Source organism: Rhinopithecus bieti, unplaced genomic scaffold (genome assembly GCF_001698545.2).
Source record: "Rhinopithecus bieti isolate Rb0 unplaced genomic scaffold, ASM169854v2 scaffold_74563, whole genome shotgun sequence".
Lineage (NCBI taxonomy): Eukaryota > Metazoa > Chordata > Mammalia > Primates > Cercopithecidae > Rhinopithecus > Rhinopithecus bieti.
In genome coordinates, this window is record NW_016827726.1 from 1,059,334 (window position 1) to 1,076,664 (window position 17,331).

General features: G+C 39.9%; 1 long non-coding RNA gene across 1 annotated transcript; it reads left to right on the forward strand.

Moving 5' to 3' along the window:
* Nucleotides 1-1,609: 1,609 nt before the first annotated feature.
* On the forward strand, nt 1,610-14,051 carry LOC108523469 (uncharacterized). The gene is made up of 3 exons (XR_001883817.1): nt 1,610-1,812; nt 9,597-9,762; nt 13,966-14,051. It is a non-coding gene; the product is annotated as an uncharacterized LOC108523469 (long non-coding RNA).
* Nucleotides 14,052-17,331: the final 3,280 nt, after the last annotated feature.

Consider the following 17,331-nt stretch of genomic DNA (forward strand, 5'->3'; position numbering starts at 1 on the left):
ATTTTAAAACTTTTATTTAGAAAATTCAAATTTACAGAAAAGTTGCAAGAATACTAAAAGCACTGCTATTCCTGTGACACAGATTCACTGAGTTAGCATTTTGTTCCATTTGTTTTCTTTTTTTAATTTTAATTTTTATTTATTTATTTATTTTGAGACACAGTCTTACTCTGTCACCCAGGCTGGAGTGCGGTGGTGTGATCTTGGCTCACTGCAACCTCCGCTTGCCAGGTTCAAGCAATTCTCATGCCTCAGCCACCTGAGTAGCTGGGATTACAGTCATGCACCACCCTACCCGCTAATTTTTTTATGTTTTGCAGAGATGGGGTTTCTCCATGTTGGCCAGGCTGGTCTCAAACTCCTGGCCTCAAGCAATTCACCTGACCTGGCCTCCCAAAGTGCTGAGATTACAGGCATGAGTCACTGCGCCTGGTCTCCATTTGCTTTCTCTACATACATCTACATTACTACTCTTTTGTCTAAACATTTGGCAATTGTGCATTAGTCCGTTCTCACATTGCTATAGGGAACTACCTGAGACTGGGTAATTTATAAAGAAAAGAGGTTTAATTGGGCCAGGCGCAGTGGCTCACGCCTGTAATCCCAGAACTTTGGGAGGCCAAGGCGGGTGGATCATGAGGTCAGGAGTTCAAGGCCAGCCTGGCCAAGATGGTGAAACCTCATCTCTACAAAAATACAATAAAATTAGCCAGGCATGGTGGTGGGTGCCTGTAATCCCAGCTACTCAGGAGGCTGAGGCAGAGAATTGCTTGAACCCAGGAGGCGGAGGTTGCAGTGAGCCGAGATTGTACCACTGCACTCCAGCCTGGCCTACAGAGCGAGACACTGTCTCAAAAAAAAAGAGGTTTAATTGGCTCGTGGTTCCATAGGCTGTACAGGAAGCATGGCTGGGCAGGCCTCAGGAAATAGAGACGGCGAGGTACCACACACTTTTAAATAACCAGATGTCATAAGAACTCAGTCACTAACAAGAACAGCAAGGGGGAAATTCGTTCCGATGATCCAATCACCTCTCACCAGGCCCCTCCTCCAACACTGGAGATTACAATTGGAGATTTCGTCAGGGACACAAATCCAAGACATATCAAATTGTAAGTTGTGTACATCTTATCCTTTACCCCTAAATATTTCAGTATTTTCTAAGAAATAGGATATTCTGTTTCCTACCCCCAGTATAGTTATCGATGTTGGTAAATTGAACAGAAACATGGAATTTTATTTAATCTACTGTCTGTATTGTATTTGTGTCAATTTAGCCAGGAATGTTCTTTATAGCATTCTTTTCTTTCAGTATATGTTCCAGTCTAGAAACTCATACTATATTTAGTTATTATATGTCCTTAGTCTCCTTGAATCTATAAAAGTTCCCCAGCATTTCTGTGCCTATTATGACATCAACATTTTTGAAGAATGCAGTTGATGGACCATTTTTACAGTTCCTTCTCTCACCCAGAAATTCTCTCTTAGGAGCTGATCAAACTCAAACTAAGAATTTTTTTACACATGCGAGTCTTGGGGACTTCAAGGTCATTCAAGACAGAATCAGGCCATAAATAGTAATGCCAGAGATGACAGGATGTGTAGAGGGACAGGGGGAAAAAATCTTACAGTGAAGGAAGAGTAGGGGAGTCTTGAAGTATAAGTCCTTTGGGGGTCAGAGGACTTTTGAGAAGCTGATGTTGTAAAAGAAAACAGGCTTGTCACCTCTGGCAAAGCCTCAACATATGGGTATGTAGCAATCAGTGTTCAGCCAGAGAAGCAGAACAATTGGAAGAAAATTAATTCTATCAGGTAAGTGAAGAAATCATACTAAAGAAAGGATACAGAGTTTCATTTCAGCAGCTTAAAATTTTAAATCACAAAGCTGATAATATTACAGCTTAATTATATACCAGACTAATATTCAGAACTAAAGCAGATATGTATATATGTTATGCTTTAGTCACATATATGTGATTTTTAAATATAAATATATATTTATATATTTAAATGTTTATATGATAAAATACCTAGATATACATTTACACAAAATACATAAAAAATTTTTTACCAAAAATTACTGATTTTAAGAATTATTTAAGCTGGTGTGGTGGCTCACACCTATAATCCCAGCACTTTGGAGGCTGAGGCAGGTGGACCACCTGATGTAAGGAGTTTGAGACCAGCCTGGCCAACATGATGAAACCCTGTCTCTACTAAAAATACAAAAATTAGCTGAGTGTGGTGGCGCACAACTGTAGTTCCAGCTACTCAGAAGGCTGAGGCAAGAGCATCAAATGAACCCAGGAGATGGAGGTTGCAGTGAGTCAAGATCATGCCACTGCACTCCAGGTTGGAAGACAGAACAAGACTGTCTCAACAACTGAAGGGGTGGCCTGCCCCTCCACACCTGTGGGTGTTTCTCGTTAGGTGGAACGAGAGACTTTAGAAAAGAAATAAGACACAGAAACAAAGTATAGAGAAAGAAAAGTGGGGCCCAGGGGACCGGTGCTCAGCTTACAGAGGACCCACGCCGGCACCGGTCTCTGAGTTCCCTTAGTATTTATTGATAATTATCTTCACCATCTTAAACATAAGGAAGTGGCTGGACAATAGGATCATTGTAGGGAGGAAATCAGCAGTAAGACATATGAACAAAAATCCCTGTGACATGAATAAGTTTAAAGGAAAATGCTGTGTCTTGAGATGCATATGCAAACATCTCCATAAACCTTTTAGCAGCATTGCTCCAGCAAGTCCCACCTTATTCCTAAAGGCGGTTTTCTCCTTGCTCAGTAAACAAAGCACACAATGGGTTTTACACCGAGATGTTCCATTGCCCAGGGACGGGCAGGATTTTTAACCAGCAAGCTGCCTTCAGGTACTTGTTTAACAAAGACACATCCTGCACAGCCCAATATCCATTAAGCCTTGAGTCACCACAGCACATGTCTCTTGCAAGGACAAGGTTGGGGGTAGGGTCACAGATTAACAGCATCTCAAATACAGAACCAAATGGAGTCTCTTATGTCTACTTCTTTCTATATAGACACAGTAACAGGCTGATCTCTCTTTCTTTTCCCCACAAACAACAACAACAAAAATTATTTAGAGGCCAGTGGAATTTTGGTGAAAAAACTAGACAGGGAAAAATTAGGAAATGATTTATAGAGGAAGTATCCATAGATGTAATTCAAAACAAACCAAGAATATTGCTCTACAGAACTCCTACTGTTCCCTTAAGTGTTTGGATATACAAAACAGAGACCTCACCAATTCTCCATATAAAGATGGGTTTAAGTGTTCAGACTGGGTAAGGTCATGGGAGAGTTGAGTTGCTCTGTATGAAAATGAAACGAATAGGCCGGGCACAGTGGCTCATGCCTGTAATCCCAACACTTTGGGAGATTGAGGCAGGCAGATCACCTGAGATCAGGAGTTCGATACCAGCCTGGCCAGCAGAGTGAAACCCCATCTCTACTAAAAATACAAAAATTAGCCAGGCATGGTGGTTCAAGCATATAGTCCCAGCTATTAGGAGACTGAGGCAGGAGAATTGCTTGAACCCGAAAGGCGGAGGTTGCAGTAAGCTGAGATGGTGCCACTGCACTCTAGCCTAGGTGACAGAGTGAGATTCCATCTCAAAAAATAAAAAATAAAATGAAAATGAAAATGAAAAAAATGATTTAAAATATTTTGGGGGAATACCAAGACAGAGCAGCACAAACCAGCAGAGTGGAGCACTGCATAGGTAGAAAGGGGAGATCTTAGGTCCCTTAGGACAGGTGGCTGTTTTTGCAAATGCCTTCTTAAAATCACAAGGCACACAAAGAAACAGGAAAATATGGCCTGATCAAAGTAACAAAATAAATCTCCAGAAACCAACTTTCAGGAAACACAGGCTTCAGGCTTACTAAACAAAGACTTTAAAACAATGGTCTTTATCAAATATACTCAATGAGACACTGAATTAAAGGAATCAGGAAAACAATACATGAACAAAATAGGATATTAGCAAAGAGACAGAAATTATTTTTAAAAAGAACCAAACAGGCATCTTAGAGTTGAAAAATAAGCTAACTGAATTGGAAAATTAACTAGAGGGGTTCAACATCAGAATTGAATGGGCAGAAGAATCAGTGAACTTGAAGAAACATCATTTGGAATTATGAAGTCTGAGAAGCAAAAAGAAAAAAACAATGAAGAAAAGTGAACAAAGCCTAGGGAGCATATGGAACAACAGTAAGTGGACCAAATTATATGCTCTTAGAATTCAAGAAAGAGAAGAGAGAGGCACAGAGAGAAACACAGAGGGAAAAAAATAGACTTTTTTTCTTTTTTAATTAAGATGGAGTCTCACTCTGTCACCCAGAGTAGAGTGCAGTGGCACAATCTTGGCTCACTGCAACTTCTGCCTCCCAGGTTCAAGCAATTCTCATGTCTCAGCTTCCGAAGTAGCTGGGACTATGGGTGCTAAGTTGTTTGTTTTTTTTTTTTTTTAGTATTTTTAGTAGAGACAGGGTTTCACCATGTTGGCCACGCTGGTCTCGAACTCCTGACCTCAGGTGATCCACCTACCTTGGCCTCCCAAAGTGTGGGATTACAAGCGTGAGCTACCACTCCTAGCCTAAAAATAGACTTTAAGTAAAAATAAAACTGTTACAAGAAACAGAGGAGAATATTATCTAATGGTGAAAGGGTCAATTCACCAAGAAGATATAATAATTAGAAACATTTATGCAATAAATATTAGAGCCTAAATATACATAGCAAACATTGACAGAATTGAAGAGAGAAATAGACAACTTGAAAAAAATAGGAGACTTCAGTATTTCACTTTCAATAACAGATAGAACAACTAGACAGAAGATCAATGAGGAAATACAAGAACTTGAACAACACTATAGACCAAATGGCCCTAACAGACATAAACAACACAATCCACCCAACAACAGAATACACTTTTTTTAAAGTGCATATGAAACATTCTCCCAGATAGATGATGTGTTAGGCCACAAAATAAGTCTTAATGAATTTTAAAAGATTAAAATCGTACAAAATATTGTTTCCAATCACAATGGAAAGAAACCAATAGTAAAAGTTGTGCTGAAAAATCCACAAATACGTAAAAATTAAACAACACATTCCTTAATCCCAGACATTCAGGAGGCTGAAGTGGAAGAATCACTTGAGCCCAGGCATTTGAGGCTGCAGTGAGCTTTGATCATGCCACTGCACTCCAACTTGGATGATGGAGCAAGAGCTCATCTCTAAAGAAAATAAAAGAGAGAACAAAACAATACACTCTCAAATAACAATGGCTCAAAAGAAAAAAATCACAAGGGAAATTAGAAAATATCTTGAGACAAATAAAAATAAAAACAAATGCACCAAAATGTGTGGGATGCAGCAAACATAGTACTAAAAAGGAAATTTACAGCTGTAATTGCTTGCATAAAAAATAAGAACCCAAATCAATAATGCAACTTTATACCTTAAGGAACTAGAAAAATAACAAATGAAACTGAAACCTAGCAGAGGAAAAGAAATAATGAAGATTTGAGAAGAGATCAACAAAATAGAGAATAGAAAACAACTTTTAAAATTAATAAAACAAGAGTTGGTTCTTCCATAAGATCAGCAAAACTGCCAACTGACTAAGAAAATGAGAGAAGACTCAAATAACTAAAATCAGAAATGAAAGGAGACATTGCTGCTGCTTTTACAGAAATAAAAAAAGGATCATAAGATAGTAATGTGAATACTTACATGATGAAAAATTAGATAACTAGATGAAGTGAATAAAATCCTAGAAATATACTATCTACCAAGAGTGAATCTAGACAAACAGAAAACTTGAATAGACTACAATTAATAAGGAGATTGAATCTATAACCAAAAACCTTTCAACAACAACAACAACAAAAAAAAAAAAAAAAACATAAAACAGAACCCTAGAACAAGATGGTTTCACTAGTAAATTCTACCAAACATTTATGGAAAAATTAACAGCAATCCTCCTAAACTGTTAAAAAGACCGAAGAGAGGACACCTCCCACTTACTCTGTAAGGCCAGCATTACCCTAATACCAAAGTCAAACAAATACACTACAAGGAAAGAAAACCACAGACCAGCATCCCTGATAAACAATGAAGTGAAAATCCTCAACAAAATACTAGCCAACAGAATTCAACAATGCTTTAAAATTACTATATACCACAACCAAGTGGGATTTATTTCTGGAATTAACATACAAAAAACAACCAGTGTGGCCAGGTGCAGTGGCTCATGCCTATAATCCCAACACTTTGGGAGGCCAAGGCAGGCAGATCACCTGAGGTCAGGAGTTTGAGACCAGCCTGGCCAACATGTTGAAACCCTGTCTCTACTAAAATACAAAATTAGCTGGGTGTGGTGGCAGGTGCCTGTAATCCCAGCTACTCGGGAGGCTGAGGCAGGATAATCTGAACCTAGGAGACGGAGGCTGCAGTGAGCTGAGATCGTGCCAATGCACTCCAGCCTGCATGACAGAGTGAGATGCTATCTCAAAAAAAAAAAAAAAAAATGCATTTCTCCACATAAACAGAATTAAATACAAAACCAGAAGATCATCTCAATTCATTCAGAAAGAACATTTGACAAAATTCAACATATTTTCATGATAAAAAGTATCCAGCAAACTAGAAATAAAAGAGAACTACCTCAATATAATAAAGGCCATATATGTAAAGCCTACAGCTAACATGTTAAATGGTTAAAGACTAAAAGCTCTAGGATCACAAACAAGAATAAAGATCCCTGCTTTTGCAACTTCTATTCAACAGAGTACTGGAAGTCCTAACTGGAGCAAGCAGGCAAAGAAAAAGAAATATAAAGCATCTAAATTGGAAAAAAACATAAAATTATTTCTCTTCTCAGATGACATATTTTACGTAGGAAACCCTGAAGAGTCCACAAAAAAAAAAAAAAAAAAACTGTTAGAACAATCACTAATCATTACAAAAATGCAAATCAGGCCAGGCATGGTGGCTCATACCTACAATCTCAGCACTTTGGGAGGCCGAAGTGAGAGATTGGCTTGAGCCCAGGAGTTCAAGATCAGCCTGGGCAACAGGGTAAAACCCAGTCTCCACAAAAAATACAAAAAGTAGCTGGGTGGGGTGGTGTGTGCCTGAAGTCTAGCTACTCAGGAGGCTGAGGCAGGAAAAGCACCTGAGCCTGGGAAGTCAAGGCTGCAGTGAACTATGATCATGCCACTGCACTCCAGCCTGGGCAACGAGAGAGAGACCCTGTCTCAAAAAAGAAAAAAAAAGCAAAAATTAAAATTGAAATGATAATGAGATACTATTTCATACCCATTATGATGGCTACTGTTAAAAAAAAAAAACAAAATAAAAAATGTTGGCAAGGGTGTATAGAAATTGAAACCACTGTGCCCTATTGGTGGGAATGGAAAATGGTGCAGTCACATTGGAAAACAGTGTGGCTGTTTCCCAAAAAGTTAAAAATAGAATTACCATATGATAAAACAATTCTATTTTGGGGTATAGACCCAAAAAGAATTGAAAATCAGGGTCTCAAGGAGATCGGCATATACACATGTTCATAGTAGCATTATTCACAATGGTGAAAAGATGGAAGAAATCCAAGTGTTTAGTGACAGATGAATGGGTAAGCAAGATGTGATAAATACATATAATAGAATATTATTCAGCTTTAAAAAGAAAGGAAATTCTGATGCATGCTACAACATGAGTTTGAACTTCGAACACATTTTGCAAAGTGAAATAAGCCAGTTACGAAAACAGAAATGCTGTATAATTCCACTTATATGAGATTTCTAGAACAGTCTAATTCATAGAAACAGAAAGTAGATTAGTGGTTGCCAGAGGCTGAGGGAAGAGGAGAATTTCAGGGAGTTACTGTTTAATGGGTATTGAGTTTGAGTTCAGCAAGATAAAAAGTGTTCTGGAGACAGATGGTGGTGATGGTTGCACAACAATGTTAATGTACTTTGTAAACCAAAAATAAAATTCTAACCACCCCCTGCCCCACCATCGGAATGGACTTCTCTTGGCAAGAGCATTCCAAGGCTAACCGGGAGGACTGGTTCTGACCATGATGGGGAGCAGGGAGCAGACATGTCTCATTATGCTCTCTTCCCTTTCACAATTACTGATAGAACAGACTCTTGAAGTCTGATGAAAAACATTTACAATCTGTTCTCTCTGAAGCCTGGTACCTGGAAGCTTCATCTGCATGATAAAACTTTGGTCTCCACGACTCCTAATCATCACAACCCAGACATTCCTTTCTACTGATTCCAGGTCTTTAGATAAAAACATAACTCTTTCAAACAACTGCCAATCAGAAAATGTTTAAATCTACCTATAACCTGGAAGCGCCCCCTCCTTCAAGTTGTCTGGCCTTTCCAGACAACTTGTACTGAACCAATGTACATCTTACATGTACTTTATTGATATCTCCTGTCTCCCTAAAATGTATAAAACTAGGTCATGCCTGTAGGGAAAAGAAAAAGAGATCAGACTGTTACTGTGTCTATGTAGAAAGGGAAGACATAGGAAATTCCATTTTGATCTGTACCTTAAGCAATTGCTTTGCTGAGATGTTGTTAATTTGTGACTTTGCCCCAGCCACTCTGCCCCAACCTTGAGCTCACAAAAACACGTGTTGTATGGAATCAAGGTTTAAGAGATCTAGGGCTGTGCAGGACGTGCCTTGTTAACAAAATGTTTATTGGCCGGGCGCAGTGGCTCAAGCCTGTAATCCCAGCACTTTGGGAGGCCAAGACAGGCGGATCACGAGGTCAGGAGATCGAGACCATCCTGGCTAACACGGTGAAACCCCGTCTCTACTACAAAATACAAAAAACTAGCNGTCATCACCATTCTCTAGTCTCAATAGACCAGGGGCACAATGCACTGCGAAAACCTGCAGGGACCTCTGCCTTGGAAAGCTGGGTATTGTCCAAAGTTTTTCCCCATGTGATAGTCTGAAATAAGGTCTCATGGGATGAGAAAGATCTGACTGTCCTCCAGCCAGATACCCATAAAGGGTCTGTGCTGAGGTGGATTAGTAAAAGAGGAAAGCCTCTTGCAGTTGAGATGGAGGAAGGCCACTGTCTCCTGCCTGCCCCTGGAAACTGAATGTCTCGGTATAAAACCTGATTGTACATTTGTTCAATTCTGAGGTAGGAGAAAAACTGCCCTATGGTGGGGGGAGGCGAAACATGTTGGCAGCAATGCTGCTTTGTTATTCTTTACTCCACTGAGATGTTAGGGCAGAGAGAAACATAAATCTGGCCCATGTGCACATCCAGGCATAGTACCTCCCCTTGAACTTAATTGTGACACAGATTCCTTTGCTCACATGTTTTCTTGCTGACATTCTCCCTATTATCACCCTGCTCTCCTACCATATTCCTCTTGCTGAGATAATGAAAAGAATAATCAATAAAAATTGAGGGAACTCAGAGACCAGTGCCAGTGCAGGTCCTTGGTATGATGAGTGCCGGTCTCCTGGGCCCACTGTTGTTTCTCTATACTTCATCTCTGTGTCTTATTTCTTTTCTCAGTCTCTCATCACACCTAACAAGATATCCCACAGGTGTTGAGGGGCAGGACACCCCTTCATCTGGCACCCAACGTGGGGCCTTTCTCTAGGGTGAAGGTACGCTAAGAACGTGAGCATTGAGGACAGCCAACAAGAGATTCCTGAGTATGTCCACGGTCAGCCTTACGGTAAGCTTGTGTGCTCGGAGGAATCCAGGGTAACAATGGGGCAAACTGAAAGTAAATATTCTTCTTATCTCAGCTTCATTAAAATTCTTTTAAGAAGGGGAGTTAAAGCCTCTACAGAAAATCTAATTACACTATTTCAAACAATAGAACAATACTGCCCTTGGTTTCCAGAACAGGGAACTTTAGATTTAAAAGATTGGGAAAAGATTGGCAAGGAATTAAAACAAGCAAGTAGGGAAGGTAAAATCATCCCACTTACAGTATGGAATGATTGGGCCATTTTAAAGCAACTTTAGAACCGTTTCAAATGGAAGATAGCGTTTCAGTTTCTGATGCCCCTGAAAGCTGTGTAATAGATTGTGAAGAAGAGGCAGGGACAGAGTTCAAAAAAGGAATGGAAAATTCACATTGTAAAAATGTAGCACAGCTAGTAATGGCTCGGTCAACGCAATATGTTGACTACAATCAATTACAGGAGGTAATATATCCAGAAACATTAAAATTAAAAGGAAAAAGTCCAGAAACATCGGGGCCATTGGGTCTAAAACCATTATGGCCACCTCCTCCTCAGCCGAGTGAGTGCTGGAGGAGGGAGCCTGAAACTAGGCTTGCTGCGACTTGGCTCGTGGCACTCATTATTTTCCAACCTACAGTTCACTACGGTGAAGGAGCAGTTCAGACTCGCCCTGCAGTGTACTGTATGGGTCAAACAGTGGCCGCTCCCTAAGAAAAGTTGGGGGCGCTACATAAAATAGTTAAAAAACTATTTTAAAAAGGACATGTTTCATCTACTTTCTCTCTTTAGAATTCTCCTGTGTTTGTAATTCAGAAAAAATCAGGCAGATGGCGCATGCTAACTGACTTGGGAGTCATTAATGTGGTAATTCAACCTATGGGGCCTCTCCAACCCCGACTGCTCTCTCTGGCCATGATCCCCAAAGACTGGCCTTTAATTATAACTGATTTAAAGGATTGCTTTTTTACCATTCCTCTGGCGGAGCAGGATTGTGAAAAATTTACTTTTACTATACCAGCCATAAATAATAAAGAACGAGCCACCAGGTTTCAGTGGAAAGTATTGTCTCAGGGAATGCTTAGTAGTCCAACTATTTATCAGACTTTTGTAGCTCAGGTTCTTCAACCAGTTAGAGACAAGTTTTCAGACTGTTATATCATTCATTACATTGATGATATTTTGTGTGCTGCAAAAACAAGAGACAAATTAATTGACTATTACACATTTCTGCAGATAGAGGTTGCAAACGCAGGCCTGACAATAGCATGTGATAAGATTCAGACATCCACTCCTTTTCAGTATTTGGGAATGTAGGTAGAGGAAAGAAAAATTAAACCACAAAAAATAGAAATAAGAAAAGACATATTCAGAACATTAAATGACTTTCAAAAATTGCTAGGAGATATTAATTGGATTTGGCCAACTCTAGGCATCCCTATTTATACCATTTGTTCTCTGTCTTGAGAGGTGATCCAGACTTGAATAGCCAAAGAACATTAAATCCAGAGACAACTAAATAAATTGAATTAGCTGAAGAAAAAATTCGGTCAGCACAAGTAAATAGAATAGATCATTTAGCCCCACTTCAACTTTTGATTTTTGCTACTCTACATTCTCCAACAAGCATTATTGTTCAAAATATAGATCTTGTGAAGTGGTCATTCCTTCCTCACAGTATAATTAAGACTTTCACATTGTATTTAGATCAAATGGCTACATTAATTGGTCAGGCAAGACTACGAACAGTAAAACTGTGTGGAAGTGACCCAGATAAAATCATTGTTCCTTTAAACAAAGAACAGGTTAGACACAAGCCTTTATCAATTCTGCTGCATGGCAGATTGGTCTTGCTGATTTTGTGGGAATTATTGATAATCATTACCCAAAACAAAATCATCCAGTTTTAAAATTAACTACTTGGATTTTACCTAAAATTACCAGACTTAAACCTTTAGAAAATGCTCTGACGGTGTTTACTGATGGTTCCAGCAATGAAAAAGCAGCTTACACTGGGCCAAAAGAACGAGTCATTGAAACTCAGTATCACTCAGCTCAAAGAGCAGAGTTGGTTGCTGTCATTTCAGCGTTACAAGATTTTAATCAGCCTATTAACACTGTTTCAGATTCTGCATATGTAGTACAGGCTACAAAGGATGTTGAGACAGCCCTAATCAAATATAGTATGGATGATCAGTTAAATCAGCTGTTTAATTAGTTACAACAAACTCCAAGAAAAAGAAATTTCCCATTTTATATCACTCATATTCGAGCACATACTAATTTACCAGGGCCTTTAACTAAGGCAAATGAATAAGCTGACTTGCTACTATCATCTGCCTTCATGGAAACACAAGAACTTCATGCCCTGACTCATGTAAATGCAACAGGACTAAAAAATAAATTGGATATCACATGTAAACAGGCAAAAAATATTGTACAACATTGTAGTCAGTGTCAAGACCTACACCTGCCCACTCAGGTGGCAGGAGTTAATCCCAGAGGTCTATGTCCTAATGCGTTATGGCAAATGGATGTCACACATGTACCTTCATTTGGAAAATTGTCATTTGTCCATGTGACGGTTGATACTTATTCACATTTCATGTGGACAACCTGCCAGACAGAAAAAGATACTTCCCATGTTAAAAAACATTTATTATCTTGTTTTGCTGTCATGGGAGTTCCAGAAAAACTTAAAACAGATAATGGGCCAGGATACTGCAGTAAAGCATTTCAAAAATTCTTAAATCAGTGAAAAATTAGACATACAACAGGAATCTCTTATAATTCCCAAGAATAGGCCATAATTGAAAGAACTAATAGAACACTCAAAGCTCAATTGGTTAAACAAAAAAAAGGAAAAAGAGAGTAAGGAGTATAATACTCCCCAGATGCAACTTAATCTAGCACTCTATACTTTAAATTTTTTAAACATTTATGGAAATCAGACCACTACGTCTGCAGAACAACATTTTTACAGGTAAAAAGAACAGCCCACATGAGGGAAAACTGATTTGGTGGAAAGACATAAAAAATAAGACATGGCCGGGCGCGGTGGCTCAAGCCTGTAATCCCAGCACTTTGGGAGGCCGAGACGGGCGGATCACGAGGTCAGGAGATCGAGACCACCCTGGCTAACACGGTGAAACCCCGCCTCTACTAAAATACAAAAAACTAGCCGGGCGAGGTGGCGGCGCCTATAGTCCCAGCTACTCGGGAGGCTGAGGCAGGAGAATGGCATGAACCCGGGAGGCAGAGCTTGCAGTGAGCTGAGATCTGGCCACTGCACTCCAGCCTGGGTGACAGAGCGAGACTCCGTCCCAAAAAAAAAATAAAATAAAATAAGACATAAGAAATAGGTAAGGTGATAATATGGGGGAGAGGTTTGGCTTGTGTTTCACCAGCAGAAAAATCAGCTTCCAGTTTGGATACCTACGCTGTGAAAATTGTAGATTGTTTACTTGCATTGATTCAACTTTTGATTGGCAGCACCATTATTTTGCCAGTGAGGGCAAGAGAGGGCGCGTGGATCCCTGTGTCCATGAACCGACCGTGGGAGGCTTCCCCATCCATCCATATTTTAACAGAAGTATTAAAAGGAGTTCTAACTAGATCCAAAAGACTCATTTTTACTTTGATTGCAGTGATTATGGGTCTTATTGCAGTCACAGCTACTGCTGCGGCTGCTGGAATTGCTTTACACTCCTCTATTCAAACTGCAAAATATGTGAATAATCGGCAAAAGAATTCCTCAAAATTGTGGAATTCTCAGATCCAAATAGATCAAAAATTGGCAAGCCAAATTAATAATCTTAGACAAACTGTCATTTTGATGGGAGATAGGCTCATGAGCTTGGAATATCTTTTTCAGTTACAGTGTGACTGGAATACGCTAGATTTTTGTATTACACCTCGAGACTATAATGAACCTGAACATCACTGGGAAGTGGTTAGACTCCATCTACAAGGAAGAGAAGATAATCTTACTTTAGGTATTTCAAAATCAAAAGAACAAATTTTTAAGGCATCAAAAGCCCAGTTAAATCTGGTGCCAGAAACTGAGGCAATGGTAAAAGCTGTTGATAGCCTCACAAATCTTAACCCCGTCACTTGGGTTAAAACCACTGGAAATTCCACTATTGCAAATTTTGTATTAATCCTTGTATGTCTGTTCTCTCTGTTGTTAGTCTACAGGTATATCCAGCAGCTCCGGAGAGACAGCGACCAGCGAGAACGGGCCATGATGATGATGGAGGTTTTGTCAAAAAGAAAAGGGGGATATGTAGGGAAAAGAAAGAGATATCAGACTGTTACTGTGTCTATGTAGAAAGGCAAGACATAAGAAATTCCATTCTGATCTGTACCTTAAACAATTGCTTTGCTGAGATGTTAATTTGTGACTTTGCCCCAGCCACTCTGCCCCAACCTTGAGCTCACAAAAACATGTGTTGTATGGAATCAAGGTTTAAGGGATCTAGGGCTGTGCAGGACGTGCCTTGTTAACAAAATGTTTACAAGCAGTATGCTTGGTAAAAGTCATCACCATTCTCTAGTCTCAATAAACCAGGGGCACAATGCACTGCGAAAACCTGCAGGGACCTCTGCCTTGGAAAGCCGGGTATTGTCCAAGGTTTCTCCCCATGTGATAGTCTGAAGTATGGTCTTGTGGGATGAGAAAGACCTGACCATCCCCCAGACTGACACCCGTAAAGGGTCTGTGCTGAGGTGGATTAGTAAAAGAGGAAAGCCTCTTGCAGTTGAGATAGGAAGTCTCCTGCCTGCCCCTGGGAATTGAAGGTCTCGGTATAAAACCCGATTGTACATTTGTTCAATTCTGAGATAGGAGAAAAACTGCCCTATGGTGGGAGGCAAGACAGGTTGGCAGCAATGCTGCTTTGTTATTCTTTACTCCCCTGAGATGTTTGGGCAGAGAGAAACATAAATCTGGCCTACGTGCACATCCAGGCATAGTACCTCCCCTTGAACTCAATTGTGACACAGATTCCTTTGCTCACATGTTTTCTTGCTGACCTTCTCCTATTATCACCCTGCTCTCCTACCACATTCCTCTTGCTGAGATAATGAAAATAATAATCAATAAAAACTGAGGGAAATCAGAGACCGGTGCCAGTGCAGGTCCTTGGTATGCTGAGTGCCAGTCTCCTGGGTCCACTGTTGTTTCTCTATACTTAGTCTCTGTGTCTTATTTCTTTTCTCAGTCTCTCGTCGCACCTGATGAGATATCCCACAGGTGTGGAGGGGCAGGCCACCCCTTCACATGTCCCAACCACCTTGGGCACATTTCATTATTAATAGAGACAGGAGGCAGAGAAATCATAGGCAGATAGGGTGGGTCCCTGGTGAAACCCCACCTTCAAGTCAAAAACAGCCTGAAACTCATGCACCAGAGTGAGAACTTCTATTCCTGTTTACCTGCTCTCTCCCAATTGGATCTTTCTGAAAAATGCCTTTTAACCAAACAAATGTTGCTTTTTCCTATACTATTATACTACCTATGGCCTGTGCCACCCCCATCATATGTCTCTAAAGACCCCAGACTCACTCAGTGGAATAGAGATGGCCTGACTTTGGGGAGGAGACAGCCTGACTTCAGGGAGGAGATGGCCTGACTTCAGGACAAAGACCCCCTGACTTCAGGGGAAGACAATGACCTGCTCTTCCCGTCCCCTCTCCAGCTCCCCTCTCTGCTGAGAGCTGTTTTCATTGCTCAGTAAAATTATCCGCCCCTACCATCCTTCAATCAGCAAGTGTGACCTCATTCTTCTTGGACGCTGGACAAGAGCTCGGGACCCACCAACTGTGGGTATCCAGAAAGGTTGTCACACTGGCCCTTTGCCCTCGCTGGCAGAGTGCAGCCACCCCATGCAACAGGGCCAGGGGTCGAATGAGCTGCTAACAATCTGCGGTCCATCAGGCTGTGGGCAGCAGAACTAAAAGAGCTAATTAGCACATTAACACCCCCTCTGGGGCTTCAGGGTCACAGGCACCCTGGTCTGGGTGTCACCACATTCCCCTCGAGGCAACATGCCTGGTCTGGCCATGGGCGCTGCATAGCGCTTGCTCCTGTGTCAGTGCCCAGAGCAGCCTGTGGGATCCCACACTCACTCACATACTCCCTCCCACAAGGGAGCTGAGTGTGGCAGGCCAAGTAGATGGGGCACCCCTGCTGTGAGTCTAGCAAAGGGGGCGGAGAAAAATCCTGCATCCTTGTCAGAACTTCCTGAGGCTGTGTCATGGGTGCATCCTTAACTTTGGCAAAATAAACTTTCCACATTGATTGAGATCTGTCTCAAATACTTTGGGTTCACAACTTAGTATCACTTAACTATACATTTAAAAATGGTTAAGATAGTAAAATTTATGTTATATTTTATCACAATCTTAAAACTAAGAAAAAAATATATACTAAATTGTTAACAGTGGTGACCACTAAAGAAAAAGTGAAAAGGAAAACTTTCAGTTTTCACAATTCTAAATTGTTGGAACTATTTTACAATTAATAAACCTTGTATTAGTGAAACAGTTTTAAACATAGAAAATTTCATGTACAAAGTTGTTCCCTACAGTATTAGTTAACAGTGATAAATTAGAAGCAACCTAAAAGTCCTATTGCAAAGTAATGGTTATGTAAACCATAGCACATCCACTTAATTAAATATCATATAACCATCAAGATCCTCAAAACAGTAAAGGGAGGTTCATATGATGGATATATAAAAGTTACTTTGCAGCTTGGTTTTTAAAAGGATAGAAAACCAACTAAATGGAAAGACACCAAAATGTAAAACATAATTGTGATTGGATAATGGATGTTTATTTTCTTCTTCCTTTCTGCATTTTCCAATTTAAAAAATACAGACAGCTATTACTTTATTAACTGTATTTTTAAAAATGTTAGACGTTAGAAACAAATTGAGGAAAGTTGCAGGATAACAAAATCAAAACACAAAAATCAGGTGGGTTTCTAAACACCAACAATGCACAATTTGAAAAGGAAATTAAGAAAACAATTCCATTTGCATAGCATCAAAAAGATTCAAATACTTAGGAATAAGGTAAACCAAGGAAGCAAAAGACACACTGAAAACTACAAAATGTATTTTAAAGGAATTAAAGAAGACACCAATAAACGGGAAGACATCCTATGTTCATGGATTGGATAACTTAATATTGTTAAGATGCCAATACCACCCAAAGTGATACACAAATTCAATGAAATCCCTGCCCCAACCTCAATATCTATTTTTATATAATTTTTTTTAAATACTAAAATTCACAGGAAATCCCAAGGGACCCCAAATAGCCAAAACAATCTTGTAAAAATAACAATGTGGGAGATCCCACATTTCCTTATTTCAAAACTTATTGTACAGCAATCAAAACAGTGTTGTACAAGCATAAAGACAGACATGTAGAACAATGAAATAGAATAGGGAGCCAAAAATAAACCATTGCTTATATAGTCTAACGATTTTTGACAACAGTGTCAAGACCATTCAAAGGGGAATGGGCAGTCTTTTCAACAATGGTGT